Source organism: Dermacentor silvarum, chromosome 9, assembly GCF_013339745.2.
Source record: "Dermacentor silvarum isolate Dsil-2018 chromosome 9, BIME_Dsil_1.4, whole genome shotgun sequence".
Classification (NCBI taxonomy): domain Eukaryota; kingdom Metazoa; phylum Arthropoda; class Arachnida; order Ixodida; family Ixodidae; genus Dermacentor; species Dermacentor silvarum.
Window position 1 is genome coordinate 48,678,642 of NC_051162.1, and position 25,306 is coordinate 48,703,947.

A 25,306-nucleotide genomic window follows, 5' to 3' on the forward strand; every position below is an offset into this window, starting at 1 on the left:
AGCTTGACTAGCAGTCTAATCTCTCACTTCGTTAACACAGCCTGTGCAAAGAGCCTTATTCGTTGCTATACAGTATTGTGAAACACTGCGCACAACTGTACCTACCGTAGAGGTACTACACAAGGCACATGAAGGCTCCGGTGGCAGTGGAACACACGACTAGACCAGATTGCGTGCACAAGAAAGCTGAATGAATGCAATAAGCAAATATGAGGAGGCTTCTGTACACTCCTGTACCTGACAACTATTGCTTCATGAGCCTAAAAAATGAAGTAAAAAAATGGAACCACGTTTCACTGTAATGAGTAAAAACAAATGCGCCCTGAACCATAAGCGCTTATCCGTTTTCACATTTGCAAAGTCATGGCTTTCCCACATAGCATGACCATCACTGTGGTTAGTGCTCATGCCAACTGATCTCCATAGTTCTTTTTTTATTTTTCGTCATGTAACTTCCAGAGGTTGGTAATTAGAAGCCAGATGCTTATTTTATGTAATAGCATATTATTACTTTCATTCATGTTTCTTCAAGTGCACTTTTGTAATTTCACATCAGAATTCTCAAAAACTCTCTGAGCAATTATTTCTGATTTAATTCCAATCAAAACACCAATGATCAGGCTACAATTTTATGCAACATAATATACATTGCAACTACTACGTTCCAAAATAAAACGTTAAAATATAAAAGTGCCAAAAATTGGCACATTTCTAGTGGTAACGAGACAGTTAAGGAATGTTTGGTGAAATCCTGAAGGGGGTGGGGGAGGGGTAATTGATGACCAAATTTGCAGTGAACCATGGTAGAGTGTATGGGCGTCGCAGAAGGCAGCAGGGAGCTTTCTCAAAGCTTATAATGATTTTTATGTAAGAGAGAGAGAGAGAGAACAAGAAAAGGCGGGCAAGAGAGGTTAACTAGATGGACTTCCAGTTGGCTACCCTGCATGCCAGAGAGGCGATGAGGGTTTGAAAAAAAAGAAGGCAAAATTAGAGATAGTGCATGCGGACTGACGTAAGCACAGGGTGTCTATAAACGTCTGTAGAGACTACTGCATCAGCTAAAATTGCATTTGGAAATCCGATGAGTTTCCTAGTGCAAGGTCATCGAACAAGAAGTTTAGAAGCATTAAAAATTCTAGTGATGCCTTTGCAGGGGTGTTCACAACATCTGACGCTACTGTTGAAGTATGCCTATCAATAAATTTGGTAGCCCTGCTTAACAGTTTTCTTAAGGTGGAAGTGGTGATTGTGGTTGCATTGTTGCTGGGCCGTCGTATGAAGAAGAGGATGCGCCAGATGTCAAGTGAGCAGACTTCATCTAACGAGTGGGAGCAGCAGTCTTTCATGGTCTCTTACGTGCCGCTTACGGCGTCACACAACCTGAACTCCTTAAGTAGGCAGTTTTTATATGAATATTTTGAAAGTGTGGCCCCTGGTCAAGTCAACGAAATCCGGATCAACTCTCGAAAAAACATCCTGACGGTAGATGCCAAGAGTTCAACTATAATAGAGAAGTTAAAGACTATTCCAACATTAAGCAAATTCCCGTCCGTTCCTTTTTTACTTACGGGAAGGAGTCCACGACTGGTGTAATTTCTGATATCGACCTTGACATCAAGAATGTTGACCTCAGGAAATTACTGAGTTCATCGGTGCAGATTCTTGAGATTCACCGCTTGGGGAACTCCCGGTGCATCAAACTAGTATTTGCTTCGTCAACTTTGCCAATGACTGTCAAAGTGGGGTACGTGATACACCACGTCCGACCATTCGTCCCGAGGCCTCTGCAGTGTCGGAAATGTCTCAAGATTGGTCACGTAAGCGCTGTGTGCAGAAATCAAGTGACCTGCCAGCGTTGCGGTGGGCAACATAATACCGCCGACTGTGATGCACCTTCATTGAAATGTCCCAACTGTCCTGGCTCTCACGAAGCAACGTCGAAGGATTGCCCGAAGATGCAGCAGGAAGTTCGTATTCTCCGGAAAATGGCAAAAAACAAGTCTTCCCATAGACAGGCTGCTCAATCTGTTCGCCGAGACAGACAACGCTCGCATAAGAAGCGCCATCCAATGACTTCAGGAGAACTGGATTGTGGGCCGCAGGGGCCTCGACAACCTCTGCCTTTGCCGGCATCGAGGACGGTAACCGCACCTACAGCAAATTCAGGATCTCCGAGAGCACAGGGCGCACATTCGTCGCCCCTGGGTGGCACAGACACGGAGTGGCCTTCGCTACCCAGTAGATCCACGCCCACGATACCATGCCGTTGTGTTCCTCTACGTCAAGAAGTGGATTATAGGGCTAGTAAAGCCGATAACCCTATAGGCAAGCAAGGAGCTGAAAATAATGACCAAGAAAGCGTTGAAAAAATGCTGAAATGCCTGCTAGAATCAATGCGCGTGATTCTCTGTGGTCTCCAGAATCCGGCCGCTAAAAGCGCCGTGCATGTCCTCGCCGTACTGGAGCAGCTGATCGCTGCTCTTTACATAATTTAATTACCTTGCTTGGCACCTGTGGTGCTCACGCAGGAGAAGCCCATACACAAGCTTCTTCGCGGCGAGTTTTTTTTTTGTGAACTTTCAATTGTATTCGTGACTCCGTCCATGCTCTGGAAGGTAGATGACACGTTTGAAGGACCTTTTTGGACTTTGTTGATAGCCATGAGGATGCTGAACTTGCCTTTACCGTTGTACATCCTTCTTCTATGTCATCATCACCCCTCATCCAGCCTTTATGTCCCCGTTCCCCCCTCCCCCTGTGCAGAGTAGCAGGCTAGAGCATGCTAGCTCAGGCCGACCTCTCTGCCTTCCTTCAAATAAATTATCTCTCTCTCTCTAGCATTGTTGCTGCAGGCAGTGTTAGCCTGCAGTCAGGGTTGGCAGTTGATCTGTACGAGTGTGATTGTCCATAGAAGAATGCATGCTGACACTCGTCTACGAATTCATAGTTGCATTAAAATGTGAGAAGATGGCGTGGCGCATTTGTTAGCGCTGTGTACAGTGCTTTCAGGAGCATTACGTTATGCATGCACGCATGCATGAAGAAATACTCTTCAGTTTGTCAGATAATCTCTTCTCTGCAGTAAAACATAGGCAGTACCAGATGCAATGCTCTGTGTCACCCACTTCATTGCAGTCTGTGCACACCCAGGTTTAGCACACCCAGTCTTGAAATTCTACACTGCACCTAATGCTAATCCTGTCTTGATTGTGTGTATAAGCTTGACTTATGCTGTTGAGTGCCTTACTAACATATGGTTCATGCAGTGGAATCTACAGTGAGTGGAAGTAGCAGCTAATTGTTGACTTTAAGAGCAGGGCTCGGCAAAGATACCTTCCAAATTTATCATGATACAGATACAACATACTAAGCCGATAAGTATTTGAGATACAGATACAAGATACTGGTAAGTCAGTTGTATCCAGTACAATACTTGTCATTTGTATCTTAACATACTTTGATACATCAGATAATTTCTCATTATAGCTTTAGTATAGTGCTGCTGCAAGCTTACATTTTTTTCCTCCTGATTTCTTTTTTTACCATAATTGTAAACCTCCATTGTCTTTTAGTTTTCATCCATTGCATGCAATTTACCATCTCTGTTTCTCTCACTTTCCTTTTGAGAACTCTTGGTTGTCTGCTTACACTTTCAGTTACCCTGTACTTGGTTACCAACTTTGTTGACCTCTTCCTCAACTCCACGTTAGCGCTTTTGAGATACAGATATTTCTGTACTTAAGCCAGCCATTTCTTTTCAGCAATTTTTCTCAGGCTTTCAAAATTAATCTTGCTTTGTGCTTCTTTGACTTAGAAGGAGATCTAACCCATCTTACCCTGCCCTGCCTTATTTGCGGTTTGATCGTCGGCCCCCAATGCCGGTTGGCCCAACTGACATTTGATTAACTGCAAAACCTGATAGTATCTCCACTTTAAAGCAGAGAATTGCATTTGCGAACGTTAGCACTGCCACCATTATTCCTAAAAAATTCCTCCCCAAAGTGCTCTATGTTTCATTATTGCTGCTTTCAGCTTTTCCTTCCTCCTCAGATTATCTTGGTAGATGTTTGCGAAGTTATATACTTTGTTTATGTATTTGGGCAGGTATTTAGAATGATTATGAGTATTAGCATTGTTTATATTGAAACAAGATAATACAAATCTTCATTGCAGCATTTCCTCACTGTTTTTTCTCTACTTCTAGAAGCTGGAAATATGCTAATTTATATTCTGTTCAGTTAGAACATTTTACTATTTGAACACCCGTTCCCCCCCTCCTTTTTTTTTTGTCCACCGGATGCATTGGAGATCCGTTAATGTCTTCCTGTGTTTACAAAGCATCCTATGCCGTTGCAATTCAACAGCACCGCTAAGGTGGAAGACAGGCCCTGCACCTTTCTTAGCAACATTTTCCTGCTCTCATGGTGAGTGTTTACAGCAGAGTTCTGCTTTGCGACTTTATTCTTTAACGTCCTCTTCATCCCAGCGTCATGTTGTGGGTCTGCTGCAATTTTGAATGTGCAGTGAAACAGAAGGAGTGAAACGTATAGTTGGCATAAAAAGTTCAGACTATTTGAGAAAAAGTTGAATATTTCCACAGCCTTGTATTTGGATTTTTAGCCTGTACTAGTATATACGAATGACAAAATTCTGTACTGTTTTACAGGCTACGATGTCAAACTGCTCAGAAATTTTGTTTTCTCAGGTACCCCAGTCTATACGCCTTTGATGTCGACTCTACAGCTCAGACATAAACTGATTTCCAGCTATTTAGAAAACGAGGCAAAGTTTAGGCAATGTAACACTAGCCATAGTGTTTTTACCCTAGGTCTCTATGTTTGGCATCAAAATGTAGTCTGTGGTCAAGAGCATTAGGTTAAGTTCAAACATTGCAGCGTAGGTTAGTTCCAGAGTTTTGTAAGTCATCCATATAAATTGAATGCATGTGAACCTCACTCTTTGGCAAAGCCTGCTTAACTACGCTACTGAGACAACTGGGACAGTCTTTGAGAAGCCTTTTCACATAGCGGGGAAGCACTGTATAAATTGTGAGCTCGTGCTTTAAGAAAGGTTAAAAGACATATGCTTGTAGTAGAATACTTTATGAGTACAGCTTATGTATTACAATCACTGTGAGTGTTTAAACATTCGAACATGTGTGCAAGTGCTTAAATTGATTATGGAAGTCGCACAAGGTAATTCATATTGCAGCACAACCTATGCGCAAATGGGGACCTGAAGGAATTCACTACAGTCATTGCTGTAATAGAAGCTTGCATAGTTTTAGGTGACTGCTCAGGTGGTAACCAGTGTATAGCTGGCGAAGCGTGCAAGCACTGACATTCCATTTCTACTAGTGTAAAGGTCTCAAGACATTATGTTATGGTGGCATACATCAGTAATCACACACAGCCAACAAATTTGAACAAAGCGTGAAACATTGAGAACCACTAATAGAAAAATTCCAACATCACAGATTACCTTGACTTACACTGAATGGAGTACCCACCAGGGTGTTTCATGGTGGGTACCATGGTGTTCTGCTACTGAGCTTAAGATCACAGGTTTCAGTTCCAGCAATGGCAGACACATTCAGATTAAGGCGGAATGCAAATGTGGGTGTGTACTAAGCAATATAGGAAAAACAAGTACATAAACAATGAAAAAAAAAGAAACGATGCCACGGAGTGCTTATTGCGCCAGTTTTATGTTTCTTGTGTCCTTGTCATTGCTTCGATGGTGCTTTAGTATGTCAAATTAACTAGCCGATCAACTAATTCTTGTTTACTTGTTGGTTTAGGTGTACATTAAAGAGCCCTAGGTGGTCGGAATTGAACCTACAGCATCTAAAATAGTCCGTGTGTTGCTTTGGCAGTTTTTTATTTTCCTATTTGATGGTTACAGGGGTGCTGAAGCAATTGCAGGACCTAACTACATGCAATTGCGTTATTACATTCGACTGAAAGTATTCCTAAATTCCGGCCAACTTAAACAAATCTTGAAATTTAGCTTGGCTCGCTAAATTTCAATTCCATTTTCGAAGCAGTTTTATTAGAAAAGCACCCTCTATTGATAGCGTTTAGGTTCCCAAGACAAATCGACGAGACCAAAAGCATTTAATGATAGCACGCTAACAAATCATGTATAGTCAAAACATAGCTGCATTTGATGTCTTTGTTGGCATGTATGTTGAATGGTGTCATCGCAACGTTATAGTACCACTGATCTAGTCGCACATTCATGAATCTGTTATCATGATGTGCAGGTTTAGCTGGGGAAAGGGGGAGGAGAAATAGTGTTCTTTTCATGATGGAACGGCAGAGAACAGTTGCACACTGTAGCACATGGTATGCAGCTTGTGTGTGCCTACGCTTGCATTTGTGTAGCTCATAATTCTATTTTGTACTCAACCATAGTTTTTGATAATTGAGGTAAAAATCTTTCTTACACAGTCAAGCCTCATCCTTATAAAGTTGCTTCTAATATGAAAAAGCTTTGGTTATATTTAATATTCATTTAAGCATGCATTTGTTATAGACTAATAATAATTATGGGGTTTTACATGCAAGAACCACTAGCTGATTTTGAGGCACACCGTAGTGGGGGACTCCAGATCAATTTGGACCACCTGGGGTTCTTTAACGTGCACCTAAATCTAAGTACACGGGTGTTTTCTGCATTTCGTCCCCATCGAAATGCGGCTGCCAGGATTCGATCCCGCGACCTCGTGCTCAGCAGCCCAACACCATAACCACTGAGAAACCACAGCGGGTTTTTTTTTGTTATGCACTGATGTTGGCAAGAACATTTTAGATCTACTTCGTTAGATATGTGCTTGCTGTATCGAGGTTCGACTGTATTGTATATTCATGGGCTGGGGTACTTTGGTTTACTTTTTTTCTTTTTAACCCACCATGGGGCAGTAGCGCACCCAGGATCTCTGCCAGGGGGGGGTTGACAGTTTGCCAATACCATCTAAACAGCACTAATTTCGATTTCTTCACGGGAAATTGTCCAAAAATGCGCTTTTTGCGAGTGTGCAGACGATTGCGTGTCTTACACTTTAATTACAGTACTCAAATGCGTAAGGAAAGAAAAGGGGTTAAACAAAAGGGGGGGTTAAGTCGGCCTCAGGGGGGGGTTACAACCCCCGAATCCCCCCCCGTCGGTGCGCCACTGCCATGGGGTTATATGTATTATATAATATATTATGTTGTATTGTATAGATTGTATATTCAGATGAGTAAACTGTACCAAGTAGTGAAGGGATGAAACCCACGTCAGGTGTTTTCTTTTTATTTTTAGTCTCACCTGTTTCCATCAACCTGTACTGATGAGAAATTATTATATTGGAAAGAAAAGACTGGTATTGGCTAATTCCAGTCATTCTTGTAGCAGATATGCATTGATATTAGTTCCACCTATGATAATCTTTCTTAATTTTGCATGTGATTGTGTATAATGAGTGCTCCTCTCATTCAGAAATGAAAAACAGCAAACTGAATTTCTTTCTGTCGATCAGGCCCAAGGCGGATGTAACCTGGTTTCCATGGGCTACAGTCCTGGGCCTCTGCTAGCCATCTGCCAGCGAATGCCATGCTGAGACACAGTGAGATTTGCTCTATTTCATTGCTTTTGTTTCCTTTCATGTCAATGTCGTGCTGTGTAAACACTCGTGTCATTCCACGCGACCCTAGTGCAAGCGCGGGCATTCCAGTGTACACATATGCCATAGCAGAATGCTGCATTGCACGCACAGAGAAAATACAGGGTTTTATCTGTGCAGTAGATTGGCTCTACAAGAAGGAATGGTCAATGCACAATACCTTGGCCTTTTTTTCCTCGTTGAGAATATTGTAAGACATTAGGCTTCTGTTAATGCTAGGCTCACTTCGTTACTTTACTTGAACATTACTTGAGCTTCATCTTAAACAACCTCACTGCTGCTGATTTGTCCACATCTTGAAGCGAAGCTTCCTTTGCCTCTTCCCCGCACTTTGCGAGTACTAGCTGCTACTGTCTTGATGTGTGTACAGCTTGGGACACTGAGTATGTGCCAGAATAGACAACTTGGGCCACAGGTATCTGAATATTCTTTGACATAGACAAGTAGAACAAGAAGTGAAGGAGTCCGTATCAGAAGCAGCCGAGAGTGGAGCGAAAAGTGAAGGAAACAGAAAGGGACCACAGTGTACAGAAGAGCGTCGAGCTACATAGGAGTGAAGGAGAAATGAAATGAAGACGTTTCAGTAAACGTTATAAAGAAGCTTTGCTTATAACCAATTCCCACACGTACGTGGGATCGGCCAATTTTCGCAGAATAAAAAAAAGCAAAGTGAGAGGGAAGGAACTAAAGTGAAGCAATGTAGAATAGACATAATTGAAAGTTACATGTCAGCACATCTGACAGCTCTGCTCTCAAGTATACTGTGTCCCATACAAATGTAATGCTGTTAATGCACCTATGAATAAATTCTTAAGACGCCTGGTTTTTCAAAGCTGCTTGAGTATTCAGACACATGTATCTGCAGCCCCATAATCTGCTGCACGCAACACATGTATGACGGCACCCGGAGTTTCAGGTGTTGTCAGTTGTAATGTCGTGGAAAAGTGTAAGGTACGATACCTGGACCTGATTTTTTTTTTGAGAGGGGGGGGGGGGCATTTTAAGTAATCAGTAGCTTCAAAGAATTGGTTCTTAATTAGAGCAGTTCAGCTATGCAGAATCTGGTATCCCGTAAGCAGTCTGCAACAGCTGGGAGACATCAAATTGCTCGAGTGTCACATCCTCTTGCCCTGTGAAATTTACCCTGTGAAATGGCATGACTGCTAATGATGGGAAAGATTAAAATTTGCTTCTTTCATAATGCTGTGCTTCACAATTATTGAACCTATATTCAGATTGTTTCCTTCTTGTCTGGTGACTTGACCATGGCTTTTGTACAGCCAATCTACTACATAGACAAAACCCTACGTTTGCTCTTTGCAATGGTCACCATAGTGTTATGTCATAGATGTGCACTGGAATAGACATGTGAATATCATAGGACACCCTCACACTGCTCTGCATCTGCTTTATCCAACAGTAAACAAGTATGTTGATTGATTGACTGATTACGCATCGCAGTGGCTCAATGGCTATGGCATTCTGCTGCCTAGCCCAAGGTGCATGTTTGCTTCCCAGCTGTGGTGGCGGCATTCTTACAGGAACAGACTGCAATAACACTCGTTTGTTGTGCTTTGAGTGCAGACGAATATATCCCAGATTGGCCAGATTAACCTGTAGCTGCCACTACAGTATCCCTCGTAGACCACTGTGCAGCTTTGAATTGTTTGACCCCAGAATGAAATCTTTTAATGCGATTAACATTCTTTCGGAACTTTATGCGCTTTCCGGTAACTGCCTGTCTGTCTCTAAACGTTTTCCCCCTAACTTGGATCATTGGGCACTCCATGGTCTAATGGGTAGAGCATCCAGCTGCTGTGATGAGGGAACCATGTTTGAAACGAACCGTTTTATCAAATTGGGTCACTGAGTATGCATCAGTGTTGCCAGGTTTGGCTATATATAGCCAAATTGGGCTACAGGAAAAAAATTTTGGCGTCGACGTGGACGAGTTGGCTATGTGGCTATATTTGGGCTACTTAAAATCTGCGACTTGGCTTTGTTTGGGCTATAAGTGCTGCCCAATCTACGCTCCATAGGTGGCTCCGATCGAGTAGAAGCAAATCTCGAAGGCACTGTTTTAGCTGGCTGAGCCGGCAGAGCGGTTGTGCATGTGTGCGTGCGCGAAATGACCGCCCCTCCCCTTCCCTCTCTGCGCCGTTGTCTGAGCCGGTGGCTTTGATCTTTGATGCACTTAAACTTACACCCCTCTTGGCCGTTATGCACCCTATCCCCGTGCATGGGGATGAACCTGTGAGTAGTGGGTTTTTCACAGTACACGGTACTAACATGGGTATGCTCAGGAAGGGAGAGCAATAACATAGGGTCGGGGCCGTCGGGCGATGGGGGCGCCGACATGAAAGAATGGAAGCACGGGTGGATGACACGCCCCAGTGTGTTCATGGCTTAATTCAGGATGAAGTATCGCGCCGGGCACAGCTTTCGACCTACTCCACGTATCTCGCGCGAAACTTTACATCCATTATCCTTCACCTGCTAGATGAATTTTTGTTCGTGCTTACATTCGAGATTCGTTTCGATCGGTTGGACGTAAGATCGAATTAGGCTCAGAGAGGAGAATCCAAACATGGGAAAGTGGGCCAAGTATGCAAGAACGTATAAAAAATAATGGGAGCAAGACCACGAACCAAAGGTGGGTTCTGGTGCTTATACTTCTAGATGGTTTGCCCGTAATTTCACGGATGCAGATACTCATTTTGATAATATTGAAACATATTTGCCACGATGACATCACTGCACCACGTCACATGAACTTCACCCACCGTGTCAGCTTAGCAGGTGAGGTGTCGCGCTGCTGACTGGAGGACAAGGGTTTGATTCCCGGCCATGACGGCCGCATTTCGATCAAGGCGAAATGCAGGAACACCCGTGTACAAAGATTTAGGTGTACGTTAAAGAAACAGAGGTGGCCAAAATTAATCCAGAGTCCCCCACTGCGTCATGTCATATCGTGGTTTTGGCACGTAAAACCCCAGCAATTATTAGAGAGTATTAGAATAGGGGCCTCAAACTTTTCGGGGCCCCAAAGAAATAGCGTCGAAGCCAATGCGCATGCGCAAGACGCAAACTGTGCTTGGATTTTGCGCCAGGCACTCTACTTCAGCGATTTAGCAGGAGCCCCAAAAGATGCCCCAAAAGCTTTTGTCATCATGGCGGCGCCCATCGAAGCGACGGCTCTAACCTAGCACCGAACTGGGCTCAATTCGTGGTAACGCGTGAAGTTCGTAAGCTAGGAGAAGTGATGGAGGTTATCGCTTTCTCTCAATTAACATGTGTAATGAGGATTGATTCATCAGACACCGCTGATTCCGAATTCATGGCTCGTAGGCCTAACACGGATAGACTTGGCTGCGTGAAGGTATGTGAAGTTGGGTACTCAAAACTAACCGCGACAAGTGGCTTGCTGCTAATAGAATTAGTTCTAAATTGTAATTAAACACGTAAATCTAAATTACTCTTATCATAAAATGTTATATTTTATTTTAATATTTATGACCCAACGCTAACACCCACAACGCTCTCTGGGGCCCCAAACGTTGGGGGCCCCTAGTCTAAAACTTTATTAGCACATCAACATGATTTGTTTTTGACAGGAACCGGTTTTCACAGCATAAACACTGTTATTAATTTGTTGTTTACCTTTGCTCTTTGCGTGCTGTCGCGGCTTTTACCATTTCGAGCGAGTTATGTTCGGGACGTGCTCGTCGCCGAAAACGACTGCGTGCTTCTTACACTGGTGTGCCATTTTGCGCAGTAATCTTTTAAAGCTTCACTTACACCGATTCAGAGAGCGAGTGGCATCTGTTGTCTGACACTTTAATTCAACGCATGTTCTTGCCGTGCTAGAGACCTAAGATGGCGGCCAGGTTGATGTAAATGAACAGTGTATAGATCATGTACCAGCTAACCCGGGCCAAGCTAATTAAAAAAGTGAAAACAAGATAGGACGATGAGACAAATAACACGTGATATCATAGCGTGAATAACTTGTTTTAGCTCATAAAAAAGAAGCCGTGAGTACGTCGCAGATCGCTGGACAGCTTAACTTTTACGCCGTAGGAGAGATGACGTGAGAGATCGATGATGGTAAACATTATTTTGCGTTCACGACAGCTAAAAAGCAGAGTTTGTTGTTAATATTATTACTGTAAATAACTGTAAATAACTGTAAATAACTAAATATAATAACTTAGTACTATCTGTCATAAAATAAAAGCACTGATTTCGTCCTCTGCAGCGATTCGCTGGAACTTAAGAGCTTCCGGGGCCAACGAAAAAGTGTTCTGTGCAAGCATGATGTCGCTGATGTTGATGTCAAGGGCCGACCGTAATGGCGGCACGAACATTTTGTTACACCGGGTTGTGCAAAAAATGGATTGCCGTAGACGAATGTGAAAATGTATACAAAAATTAAACTGCAAATAATAATGGCTATATTTGGCTACGAAATTTTTTTGCACTTTTTTGTGTTTGGCTACATTTGGGCTACAACTTCTCTAGCTTTTGGCTACGCCGCCTCGTCAGACCTGGCAACACTGGTATGCATCGCTTTTCGGTGAACCTCCTTAATGCCAACTTGGGTCACTGGGTATGGGTTGTAATTCAGTGAACCTCTCTGGCACCAACTTTACAATTTACATTGTCACTATAAAGTTTGCTCATACTTTCTTGCAGTCTTACTGAATCCGTGCCACATTTCTTCCAACCTCATGCCATTTAGACAGCGTACGAAGGCTATCGGCCAAGTCCTAGCTCAACACAGCAAGAGCCATGTTCATTGAGCCATGAGGGAAAAAAAGCAAATTTCAAAGATGATAAGACACAAACTCGGCAGCCCCAAGTTGATGACTGCACTAAGCAGCTTCACTGCAATGTGAAGTAGCAACTCCAGTCATACAAGCTAACAAATGTTTACCTAAGAAATGCTAAAGGTTGGTCTTCACTTCACTGTCACTGGTGCTGTGCTCAGTAACTGTTGTAATTTGTGCCAAATATTTCTTATCACACGTAAAAAGCATATTAAAGCACGTTCAAGTGATAAGCATTGAATTACGTACTGCAGTAGTGCACCTCAACTTTCTGTGTAGTATCAGAAGCAAAAGAACATAGAGGAACTCAAGGGGGACTTTAGCTTTCGCTAACTCTGCTAATGTGAAAGGATTTTGAAACCTTTCAGGAGGAGAAAGTGATTTTTATGTGTTGCTCATACTTATTCAAATTGTCCTTCAAATGTATGGGCAATTTTAATCTTGTAAATATGTAGTATCCCCGTCAAGTGCTAGTTAATTCTGGGCATTGAAAATTTTGTTTCGCCACATTTCTTGTATCTTCAAAATCATGGAATGTGTACGGCTGCTAAACAAGTTAGGGAACTTTCAATTCTTTAGTGAGTTTTGTCATGTTTACAGAATGGGGACTTCGTGCGAGAACTCTCTATACAAATGCGAGATATGAGAAAATTAACTTTTTCGTGTCTAGCATATTTCAAAAGCACCTATCTGGCCAGTTAAAAAGTATACATGATTTAAAACTGAGAAATTATGCATGAATAAGACAGCTACATGACGATACTAAAACCAAGAGTCAACACCCAGAGATGTACAGTCAACCACAAAAGTTTGCGGACCACGCGAGCGCGTGCCAGACTGCCTATCCGCGCCACCTAGCGGTACGCCACCTAGCGGCGACAGGGGCGCTCTCCCGGATATGAGCCCTCTTGGTACTCGCCTGCCTGTTAATTTTTTATTCCCGTGCATGACATTGTTAGTTCGTTGTGTTAACGCAGAGCGCTGTCTGCGATAAGACCGCCACATATCTGGCTTGATAGCAGTATCGGAGCAATCACTGCAACCTTTGTCGACTGGTGTGCCAGTGGGTAGATAAGTTTCACGAAGCGCTGCGACGATTTTTTTACGCGACGTTTACTGGCGCACTTTGGTTGGCAGCATCTTGGTCCAATGAGTGTTGCTGCTTCTGCGTCTTGAGAGAAAGGGTAGGGAGGTGTTTCACTGTCATCAAAAATAAAGAAAAAGCGGATGCATAGAAAATTTTCTTTCACACATAGGCGCATCTTCGCATCAGTCGCTGAAAACGTAGTAGACTTGCTTCAGGCCACGTGGTGATTGCCTATTTGGAAAGATGCCGCTGCGTGTTCCACTTGACGAAAGAAGGCACATTGTGCGTTTATTTATAGAGGGAATACCTCAGCGCGAAATCTGCCGCCGAACCAACAGGAGCCGGACTGCCGTGAATAGGATTATTCAAGCTTTCCGCGACGATGACAGATTCACAGATATGGAGCGCAGTGGGCGTCCAAGGGCCACGACTAAGGAAGAGGACTGCCTGATTACGGCCGCCATCGTGGCTGATCCTTTTCAAAGTGCAGAGGATATCCGAGAAGCGCTCTCGCTCACGGTATCGTCTGAGACTGTAAGAAGAAGGCTGAGTGAGCTTGGCCTGCAGTCTTTCGTAGCAGCACAGAAGCCCTGCCTCTCAGACAGCCAGCTACAAGAACGACTCATGTTCGCTACAGCAATGAAAGATTGGACGACAGAGAAATGGGGCGATGTCATCTTTAGCGACGAGTCAACTTTTTCCACGCGCTGGGACCAACGGAAGCGGGTTTGGCGTCCACTAAACTGCAGGTGTGTTTACAGTGTATTGGCAGTTAATTCACGAAGCTAATTCTGCATCACAACATGTTTCACGTAAAATGAGCTTTTGGACATTACGAGATTTTTCTGTAGTGGTATTATGTTGAAAACATTAACGATTGTTTCATAGTACTACTTACTCTGAAGCTAATTAAAAGCTGCCAGTGGGTCTTTCAGTACTATCTAATGATGTTTGCACGTTTTCTATTGCAACTCTATAACAGCATTATAAAGTTCATACGCAAGAGGAATCGCAACATTTTTAGACGCGCCGCTGGAACCCAATTGTATGCTATTTCTTGCAGATATCTGCCTAATTACACACAGAGTGTTCTATCCAGTAGACGGTGTTCCGTGAGCGTGTGGGGAGCAATCAGCAAAGATGGCCTTGGTCTCCTTGTGCGTCTGGAAGGGCCCTTCACTGCGTCACGGTACTGTGACGTCATCACTAGACACCTCGTTCCGTATGCGCTGGACGGTCCCTTCAGCGACGGCTGCTATTTTTTTCAACACGACCGCAGCCCGATCCATAAAGCACGTATCGTCCAGTCATTGCTAGAAGAACATGCTGTTTGCCAGCTTGAGTGGCCTCCATGTGGCGCCGACTTGAATCCCATAGAAAATGTCTGGGGCATGTTGAAGAAACGGCTGTCCACACGAGCCAACCGCGGCCGCACGGCCGATACGCTGTGGCAAGCAATCGCACAAGAATGGGAAAGCCTGCGCGGTCGACCGGAGATTACTGAATCTTTGTACGAGTCGATGCCCACACGCATCAATAAGGTGCTAGAAAACGGCGGACATTTCACTTCCTACTAGATCATTGAGAGACCTATGTTTCATGACACTTCTGTAAATGTCTTGTGAATAAATTCATCCCCTTCAGACACGAATTATGATGCACTGTCTGCAAATGCGTCAAATGCGCATGGCATCATTTCAAGACGCTCACTATTACATTCCAAGAAAGAAGACTCAGCAATGTGCTGTTTTGTGCGAGTTTCAGTAAAAAAAATTAATTAGCGTATAACTCATTATCTAATTATTCTGAAATCCGTCAGCTTCAATGCTTGCATAAAAAGAATCAACTATTAGGCCCGAAACGCATGCACACTTGCTTTTTCGGTTGTATTCGTGTCGACCGGAGAAAAAAAATACTCTTGACGTTGGTCTTGGAACGCGGCACGTCGAACGATTGTCTAACATGGTAGTGTCTCCAGCAAAGTGATCATCTGCAGCAATACGCAGGACAATGAAGTTAACTGACCGCTAGTTGTCCCATCAGGAAGCGGACACGAATGTGCACACTGAGTTTTAGGTCATTTGAAGAAACACGTGGCGTGGGACACGCTTCCGAAGTTCGAGTCCCCAAACGAGGACGCCGTGTCGCAAAGGGTTATAAAAAGAGTCATCGCACCCGATTATTTCTTATTTTTCTAAATGTAACCACTATAGCAGCGCGGTGGTTCGGGCTTTGCGCAGCAAAACCTGGGCGCAGGCGATCAAATCCCGGCCGCTACTGTCACTTAGCGATGGGGGAGGAACGGAAAAATTCTGCCTACTGACTAAGCATCTGTGTCCCATGGCTGCCTCACCGCTCACTCACGCACTCACGAAAAAAAAAAACAGCGTGGCTACGCGAAAATAGAACTGATAACAGCCGAAGAATACGCTGTCTGATTACTTGTACTGATATTCTGCTCTCAAAATATAAGCAAGTAGCCCTGGCTAACAAAGAGCGCGTCACGTTGAAAGAGATAGGTAGAAAATATTTGCGCACAGTGCGAAAATAGACAGGCCATAGATTTAAGGAGGGATGCGTCTTCAACGTAGCGCTGCTGTCGATCGCTGGTGACGTAGCGGAAGTGTCACGAAGAGGCTCTTGGCCACGCACTCGCGTGGTCCGCAAACTTTTGTGGTTGACTGTACCTTCCAACTCGTTTTAATAAAGCACTTTGCACATAGTATTATTCAAAGTTGAAGCATAAGTCCAATCAGAAATGATTCTATACACGTAGCACATATTTAAAAGTATCATTATTTTCATCGGTGCCTTCGCTTTTGATGTATCGTTGCATGCAGAATTGTGCACACAGCATTTGAAGGGGACATGTATTCATCGGCGCTTACTCTATGTTCATTAGGGAAATACATGAGGCACCTGTGCAGTGATTTTTTGCCTAGTAATCTTTCTTATCACTACTGCAATTTTTCTTGCTCACTGATTTTTGACCATTTATAGTCATGCACCTTCCTTTCAGTGCATGCACAAATTTCACAAAGTGTTAACGTACGTAAACATCTATTGATGAAGCACACTTTTCGCTGGAAGCTTCATCCATCTTCGATGACATTGCGTTCTGAGTTTTGAAGCTTTTCGTTATCTAGGAACTGTTGGCGTGGACTGCGAATTGATGCAAGCATAAAGCAAAGCATCACAGCAAAAGTAGTCAGATACTAATCATTCAGTTCCCACATAGAGCAAAGTTGTCTTTATTCCTGTACTTCTATTTTCCTTTTCTTCATTACTTCTACATTTCATGCGGTTTAAGATTAGGTTAATATGTCTACCCTATGCTTTCTGTGGTATGTTGCCTGTTTGTTTCTTTTCATTTTATTTCCACAAAAACTCAATAGGGGCTTGAAGTATTATGGGTTGGTGTACATACGTATTAGTCAGGAATCACAAAAAATGAGGGAAGTCTTAAATACAACACACCCAAACGACATAAAAGCACGGTGGTCCTTTAAGAAAGGGAACACGCGAACGCGTGGCCTGTACTCTGTGGCAGCTGCTTAGAGCGCCATCAAGTGGCAACAAGACGAAGTACATCCGCTTTTGACGTCATCTATTGGCGGCCAGAATAACCAGATGCAGCTGCTAGGCAAGCACCTGCTCCACTCCCTCCCACGCCAGATGGATGCGCAAAGGATGGGGCCTGCAGTGCAGCATCTGCTGCTAGAAAACTGCACTCGGTACGCTAGCGCACTGGGAACGTGGAAGTGTCAACATATGCCAGCTACGCTCTTAGAACATTTGGACCCTTTGGGGCTTATCTTGTCCCATAACGATAATCGTCACCTGTCTTGCATGGCTTTTCTTTCTTTAACGCGGTGTGCCTGATACTTCCAGGCCTTGAACGACATATGCATCATCAGCATGACATAGTATTCGCGACAAGAAAGTAGGAAGCGCAGAGTTTCCAAGAACAGAAACACAAGCAAGGCAGATGACGATTGTTGTTCTCAAAGGGTGCAAACTTTTTAACGGTGTAAGTAATAGGTACTTCCAGCATATTTTTTGCAGCATGCAGCTCTGGCTCCCTGCTTCCCCGCGTAGCGTGAATAAACTTCGCCTTATTCAGAGCGGTTTAGAAGAGAGCAAGTCGATGCACTTAGGTCGAACTCGGGCTGTGGTAATGAAACCTAATTATTTCGTTAATTAATTAGTATTCATTATTAGTATAATGGCACACATCTGCTTAATTCATTAGGCTTAGTTAAATGCATGATGCATTATAAGTGATTAAACAATAATTAAGATTAATTTATTACGTCAAACTAATCTCAAGTACTCTTAATTATTATTGATTAGGCCCCATTGATTGAACCTTAGTTACTGAAAATAATATAATTTAACATAAGTTAATTTTAATTAGCCTCACTACTATTTACTCTCAATTGTTGTTACATTTAACTATTTTTAGCATAATTAATCTTATTAGTCTTTTATTAACCTTAATTACCAATATACCTACCTTTTCAGTACTTACTATATATAGCTATAGTCATAAATCTCTGTAGTCATATGTAGTCATCAGGCATTCTCATATATAAACCTACATAGGATCCCATTTATATATACCTATGCATGGATTGCATCGTGTCATGCGTTATAGATGGACGGACCGAGCTCCACGGGAAGTAGCCCTAGAACATACGGGTGTACCTGATAACTACCGGGCATATGTTGGCACTTCCACATTTCCAGTGCACTCGTGTACCCAGCGCGGTTCAGCTACCGGCAGACTCTGCTTTGCAGGCCCCATTCTAGGCGCAACTGTCATGTGGAGAGAGGGGGGCGATGCAGCTAATTCCAGCAGGCGCTTGCCTATCGGCCATGCCTGGTTATTCTGGCCACCAATAGATGATGTCAAAAGTGGATGTACTTCGTCGTGTTGCCACTTGATGGCGCTCTAAGCAGCTGCCACAGAGTACAGGCATGGTCGCGCGTTCCCTTTCATAAAGGACCACCCTGTACATAAGTCCGACATACAGTGGACTCTGTATAAACGAAAGTCACTTAAATGGAAAGACCAAATAAACGAAACAATGGTAGCAACTTTAGTTGGCCACCCATTGGGAAAGTGTTAGCAAACTGAGGAAAATGGAGCCAGTTTATTCTGTACTACAGTTAAACAAAACTTTAACCCAAACTTTCACCTACCTCATCGTCATGTGGAACAGGGAAAGTCAAACTTGTTGAATGGTGATGCTATAAATAAAGCCCGACCCTCATGGAGCGAACTTCCCCGACGATGTTCGCGCGTCAAAAAATGTAGTGAGACGCGCTGCAGTGTTTTCGCCTCACCGCCCCTCATGCGACGATGCAGCAGCGAACGCCGCCGAGCCCCTATCAATGTGGCCAGCCGTGAAGCAGGAGATTACTGTTTTTTAAGTGTAACCCACAGTAAGGTTTAGCATGTTGCAACACTTAATAATGTCATAACTTAGTGTTTTATAATTTTTCTTGAGTTATTTCTTCTACATTTTACGCTTGGATTTTAATGAATGTCCTGAGAAGCTCCGTTGCCCCCTCTTAGGGAGGTAACGAAGCCACGGGCCACACCCAAGTTGGGACGGGGAGACCGAGCTCCAGCGCCGCAACCTCCAGAAAGCACAAAAAACACCAAAAAACAGCTTGGCTCTGCCAGCATTGTGTCCATGCGGTTACAGTGGGTAGTGCCATTAGACAGTTTTAGTTTAACGTAAGCGTAATAGCGGGGTTAAGGGAAATAGCGTTACCGTTCAGCAAACGAACTTTGCAGAGAGTTTTAGTATAGCGTGAAAGCATAGTTTACATGCGGGACGCTATGAATTTCGCATACATAGGGCGCCTAAGTAATTTTATGTGTGTGTGCGTCCGGAAAGTGTGAGAGGCAGCGCAATGGAAGCCAGGAGCGCGTTGTATTTTTACTTCCCATGTCCGCCGATCTGCAGTGAAACAGACAAGCTGTACAAGCTGTTTACCATAGCCTCCGAAATATTCCCATCTCAGAGGCCATATGCGGTCCTTGCGCCTATCTCCCAACTTTACCGACAGGTGGCGCTCGCATCTCAAAGAAAAAATCTCTCACATTAGGCTTAGGTGCGTTCGAAACGAGAAGTGATCTCGAAAATTCCTCAAGATTAGCCATAACACTCTCTCATCGAAGCGGCATGAGACTAAGCAAAAACCGTTTGTGCAGTCATTTGCTACAAACGAAGTGAATTCTACAAAAACAACGCCAAATTCAGTTCGAAGCGGGCGACTGGGATCGCCGCCGCCATCAATCCCGTGATGCAACAGCCAGAAGTGCTGCCTCCTGATTGGATCGGACTTGTCGCAGCGCACTGAACGCTTCTGGCGGCGGGCGAAAATATTCATTCCCTCTAAGTCGGTGGCGCGCGACCTGATTTCAAGCGGCCGCTGTCGGACGAAGTTTGCCGCTCGGGCGCCGGAAATTCGTTCTATGAGGGTCGGGCTTAATGAAAAAAATCTGATCCATTCCAGGAAAGGTAATGTACATTAAAGATCTGGAAGTTGCGACGGTGTCTCCGTCATCAAGACTTCTTTAGGCAAGTAATGATCCCTGAACAGGAAGAGAGCATTATAAAGTAGGTAAGACGTTGCAGTCAGGCTGCCAATACTAAGCACATTGTTTAAACCGTCAGGAAATGACAGCCCAAATGATGCTCTTGTTATCAGCTCTGAAGAGAGAGGTGAAAATATTATCAATGAAGTTCGGGGCAAAGACTATGACTCAGTTGACGAAGACAGATATTACTCTCTAGTGCGCGTTACTGTCTGGCATTAGACCGCAAAACATGGACGGTTCGTTGAAAGTTTGTAGCACTACTTTGAACACAAGGACTGTGCAGAATAATTGGGAATCCTTTCATGCTTGAGCACAACCTTGCACAAAAGAAGCTACGATGTTAGAAGCAGAATGCAGTAAAGTCTCTTTATTTTTCACCACAGTAATTTCAGAACACTGGGACACTTTTCGAATAAAACAATTCCTGTTAATTTTCTGTCCTTCACTTAAATGAAACTTCATATAAATGGAACATATCTTTCTGTCCCTTCGCGCATCATTTAAATAGAGTCTACTGTACATGAATAGCTCAAATAATAAATGTGAAAAACAAATTCCGTAGTTGTTTATTCTGAAGGATGGTCTGTTAATTTCGAGTGAATATTTTGTGTTTATGGTGCCAATTTAGTGGGGCAGTTAATTCAAATCTGTTGCTGCATGAAAACAAGCGTAGGCTTGAAGAAGTGGTAGTATGAGTGTGAGGGTGGCCAACTTGATAAGTGTGCCAAGTGCAATGTGATATGCGGGCAGTGGGAATAATTGACGGTGGTTAAGTGTGATGAAACTTGCAAAAAAAGGAGAGATATGGTGGCGTTTAGCAAGGGTTAGTAGACTGGATTCTTATTTTTTTTCAATAATGACATCCTGTCATTACAAGAATATGTTGAATGGATTAACCTTATGGCATGGTTCTGAACTGATTTGAGCTCGTTGATGGTATGGGCTGCATATGGCACATGCATATTCAAGTTTACGTTTTATTATGGTTTGATAGACTAGCAATTTCACATATATAGGGGCTTGTTTTAGGTTATGTTTCAAGGAACTGAGAGATTTATTAGAAGATGAGATGATGTTAGTAATGTGTGCGCTCCAAGACAAGTCATTAGGAAGGGTAACACCAAGGTTTTTGTACGACTGCACAGTTTCTATGTGTACAGTATTTATTTTGTAAGGGTGAGCTAATGGGTTACACTGATGGGAGAATACCAGTAGTTTGCATTTGTTTTGGTTACCTGTCAGTAATCTGCAATTGCACCATTTTCGTAAAGTGGTTAATATCTTCCTGAAGGAGATTTGGTCAAACATGTTACTAACTGCATGGTAAACAATGCAGTCATCTGCCAACATGCAAATATTGCAGTATAGGTGCAGTGGTAAGTTATCAATATATATTAAGAAGAGGAGAGGCCGAGTATTAATCCTTCTGGAATGACATAATTTACTGGTAGGGAATCAGATGTTAATAAAGCCTGAGTGCTGGCAACTAACAAAAAAAATTGAGCCCTGCATTTTTCCTTGTTCTTTTCACTGGTGCTTTGAACAGTAGCATAGGGGGTACATAAGCATTGCTGATCTTTCTCATGTGACCGTTTTTCATTGGCTAATTACTGTTATAACGTCATCACTTCATGTGACACGTGCTTACCTGTATCGGCCCCTTCCTTAATGCTGTCGTCGATTCTATAGCGAAAGAAAGTTGTGTAATCTGACATGAATATTGCTTGACATTCCGGAACATGCACAAACATCAGTGATTAGGCTGAAATGTACGATGTGTCACGTACAAATAGCCAACGCTCTTGACCTTGAGATCAGGTTCTGACAACCGACGACTTTTTGTCACCGCTACCACTGTACTTTGAGTGTCATAGCTTTTCTGAGCACAAGTTCACGCAATCAAGTGTTAATTTCGTAACCCACAGTTTTTCTACTGTCTTGTTCTTCTCTATCACTACAACGTGACAGTATTTTAGAATATGGCACAAGTAAACACAGGAATTGCATCATCAGTTGACACATCGGCCTGGAACACTGGAACGGCACAAACGAAGCCTTGAATAGCTTTTGGTTATTGCCTGCACAATCTAGGTTAGATTAGGTTAGGCTAGGTTTGGTATGGTTAGTTTAGTTTAGCTATGCAGAGCTATGCCAAAGCACCACACTGTTGTAAAGTGAAGCTCTCTTTGCTAACCTTTGTGGACCTTGCCGACCCTGGCTACTGCTGCTCTCTTCTTGAATAGTCCATACGAAGGACAGCTGTCATATAATGAATCGGCATAAATATAGCCATCTGCACTACTCGTACAGATGTGTCCGTTACCGGTATAATTCGCTACAGAAGTACTCAATGAGGCAACAAAGAATGCCTAAATATCCTCACTGCAACAAATATACGCTTCAAGCAGTGAATCTTTTTTTTGCTTTCTTCCCCATGTGCGTACGCACGTCTGCTAGGTCGTTCCTTGTCGAGTAAAATGGGCAGCTCTTGCAGAGGGTGCAGTAGTAAACTGGGCAAGGTGTAGGTGTTGGTGTAATGAAAATTGGGCCAAGATCAGTGATGGCATAATCCATGGTCGCACGGGTTACGTAGGTCACATGGGGGTCGCCTCCATGTCTTATCTTCCCTGGCAGGCATATGATTGCTGTGCTACAAACTACACAGCAGAAGATAAAGAGTTTTATAGCATTTAATCAACTGCTTCACGAAAGCTCTACTTCGTATAGATTCCAACATCTGCGGGTTGACCTGTCCTGTCTTCCCTCTGACAGAAATAAAGCTTTTGTGTACGCTTTAATAACATTTACTTTGGCGCCCTCTTTATTTCAACACACAGGATAGGAGTGTGTTCATTGTTGATTAGATTGTAGAATTGCTCGTGGCATGTTTATGCCATAACCACCATAGTTTCTTAGTGCCCATGACATTCTGCTGCCAAACATGAGGTTGCAGGCATGATTCATAACTGTGATGTCTACATTTCGATTTGGGTGGAATGCAAAAATGCTCGTGTACTAAGGTTTGGGTGCACGTTCGGAGCCCCCTGCTATAACATATTTTTGCCCTGATTGTGGTGTTGAGATGTAAAATCTTATAACTCAGTGCCTAATTCCGCATTCCCACCACCCGCTTAATAATGAAGTTGCAGTGTAACTTGACTTGCCAACTGCCTACTGTTTGGTTGATGTGGAATGCTTTAGGGTCTATGACCTTATTTCACAGTGTGAGACTGCCAGCAATACATACCTGATAAACTTTGCAGATCGTGTTTGGTGGACATGTTTCATTTTCTTTTACGAGCTTACTTTTTGTTATGCTGTTGGTTCTCTTTGAGGAAGTTGCATAGATGTTTTCTGTTTCACATAAAATGACTTGCTCTTTATTTGTATGCTGCTTCCTGACATAACCTTGATATTTTGCAGGCACAGCGCCATGTTTGCAAGAGCTCGTCAGCATGCTGGTAAAATAAAACTGTTATTTAAGCTGCTAAAATGCAGGTTTATGTCACATTCTTCTGCAAGCTTCCTGCGATGCTGTTTTGGATTGCTTCTCATGCACATGGACATGTACAAAAAAAAAAGATAGCCAAGGAATTCAGCTTATTCTGTTGCTTAGCATCATGTGGCAGTGCTGAACATGATCAAACAGGGCATTTCACTGGCTTAGCGGCGTTCCTTGTGCAATCACTTTTGATCATTTCAAGTGTCTGTGATCGTCAACCATGTTCGACTGGAATGCATGGAATGCTCGTCTACATAGATTTTTAAGTGGTCTAAATTAGTCCAGAGGGCTCCTCTACAGCATCTCTTATAACCCGCTGTGCCGTATCAGGATGTTAAACTTCACAATTTTACTTTTCTGCATTGTTTGACATGTGACAGTGCATGACACAGCAGACAATAAAGCTGTGAAAGGACTGAAAATTGGTCTACACAAGATTATAAGGGCAAACTACAAGACAAAATGACATGCACAAGTATAAAAGCAGAACCACAGACAGCCAAAGCTTTTGTTTTGCTTTCAGGAACTGGAGCATAATGTGGGAGAGCAGAGAAAACCAGAAATGTGTGGGTGTACTGTGTTAGGAACATTTTGCGTTCTGCTAGAGCACCATGAAGAGGTTTAAGATTAGGGGTGGGAAGGAATGCAACCGAAACTTAGTACTTTCACTGGAACTGTGCTTATGCATGAACCACAGCCATAAACAATGCCAAATCTCACAGGAACACTAAAGTTACTTCTGTCAGTCCTATTCATACTTCTGATTTTTTTTGTTGCATTTTCAGTCGTCTATAGTTCTGATTTACAGAGACGGCAGCATTACTGGTTCTTAGCAGTGCAGTAACCAGGCGACCATAGCCATTAGCTAACAGTTGCAGCATTTCTTGTGTAATCACAAGGTACTACATGACTTTGGTGCTGTGCTGCACCACAAAATGTTTTGGCATCATATATTTTAGGTTTAGATTGACTACAAGTTGGTCAAGTTGGAGCCAATTCATTGTAATGAATGTGCATAAGAATGAGGACACAAGCAAATAACGGTAAGGATGCTTTGCTTGTGTCCTGGTCCTTTTGTGAATAGCTTATAATTGGGAGCTGCTGGGAAGGACTGCTGACAAATTCTGGACCTATTGACAATTTCTGGGAAAGGGGACCGTTAGGTGATTGGACAGTATTGTTCACTGTTGTAAGAAATTATATTTAAAGATAGTATCCAACTTTTGTGTGAGCTACTAATTTCTATTGGTTGTGTGGAGAAGGCTTCTGATTGAGCTGAGTGTAGTACGAGAACAGAAGCAGTGTTGCAAATGGGAGTGTCGGAACGTAAATTTAATTGCATATAATACCACCTAATAATGTCGCATTGAGCTTCACAAACTTAGCTCCAGCCCTGCCTTGTGTAATTGCTCCCTCCCTTTTATATTGTAACATTGTAATGTCAGTCAGAATCGGCGTCAACATTCCGGAAAGTTCCAGCACGTGGAGGCACGTCTTGCATCAAGCAATATAACACTAACAGGAGTTAGGCAGTGAAAAAATGCTCTCAATGCATGCATGTTGATATAGTCACTGGCCACTCTTATATTGTCATTTCAAGTAGGAT

General features: G+C 43.1%; 1 protein-coding gene across 4 annotated transcripts in view; it reads left to right on the top strand.

The window, feature by feature from the left end:
* The window catches only part of LOC119465226 (uncharacterized), a 34,469-nt gene that overhangs the window by 3,563 nt on the left and 5,600 nt on the right, over positions 1–25,306 (top strand). For 2 of the 4 annotated variants that reach the window (XM_049656028.1, XM_037726024.2), the window contains exons 1-2: positions 4,071–4,424; positions 7,523–7,609. The exons of 1 other annotated variant lie outside the window; for it this stretch is intronic. The gene's annotated coding sequence lies outside the window, so the exon portion shown is untranslated. Of the gene's footprint in view, positions 1–4,070; positions 4,425–7,522; positions 7,610–23,621; positions 23,660–25,306 lie in introns of those variants that run through there. One more of the 4 variants, XM_049656027.1, reaches the window with a different exon arrangement.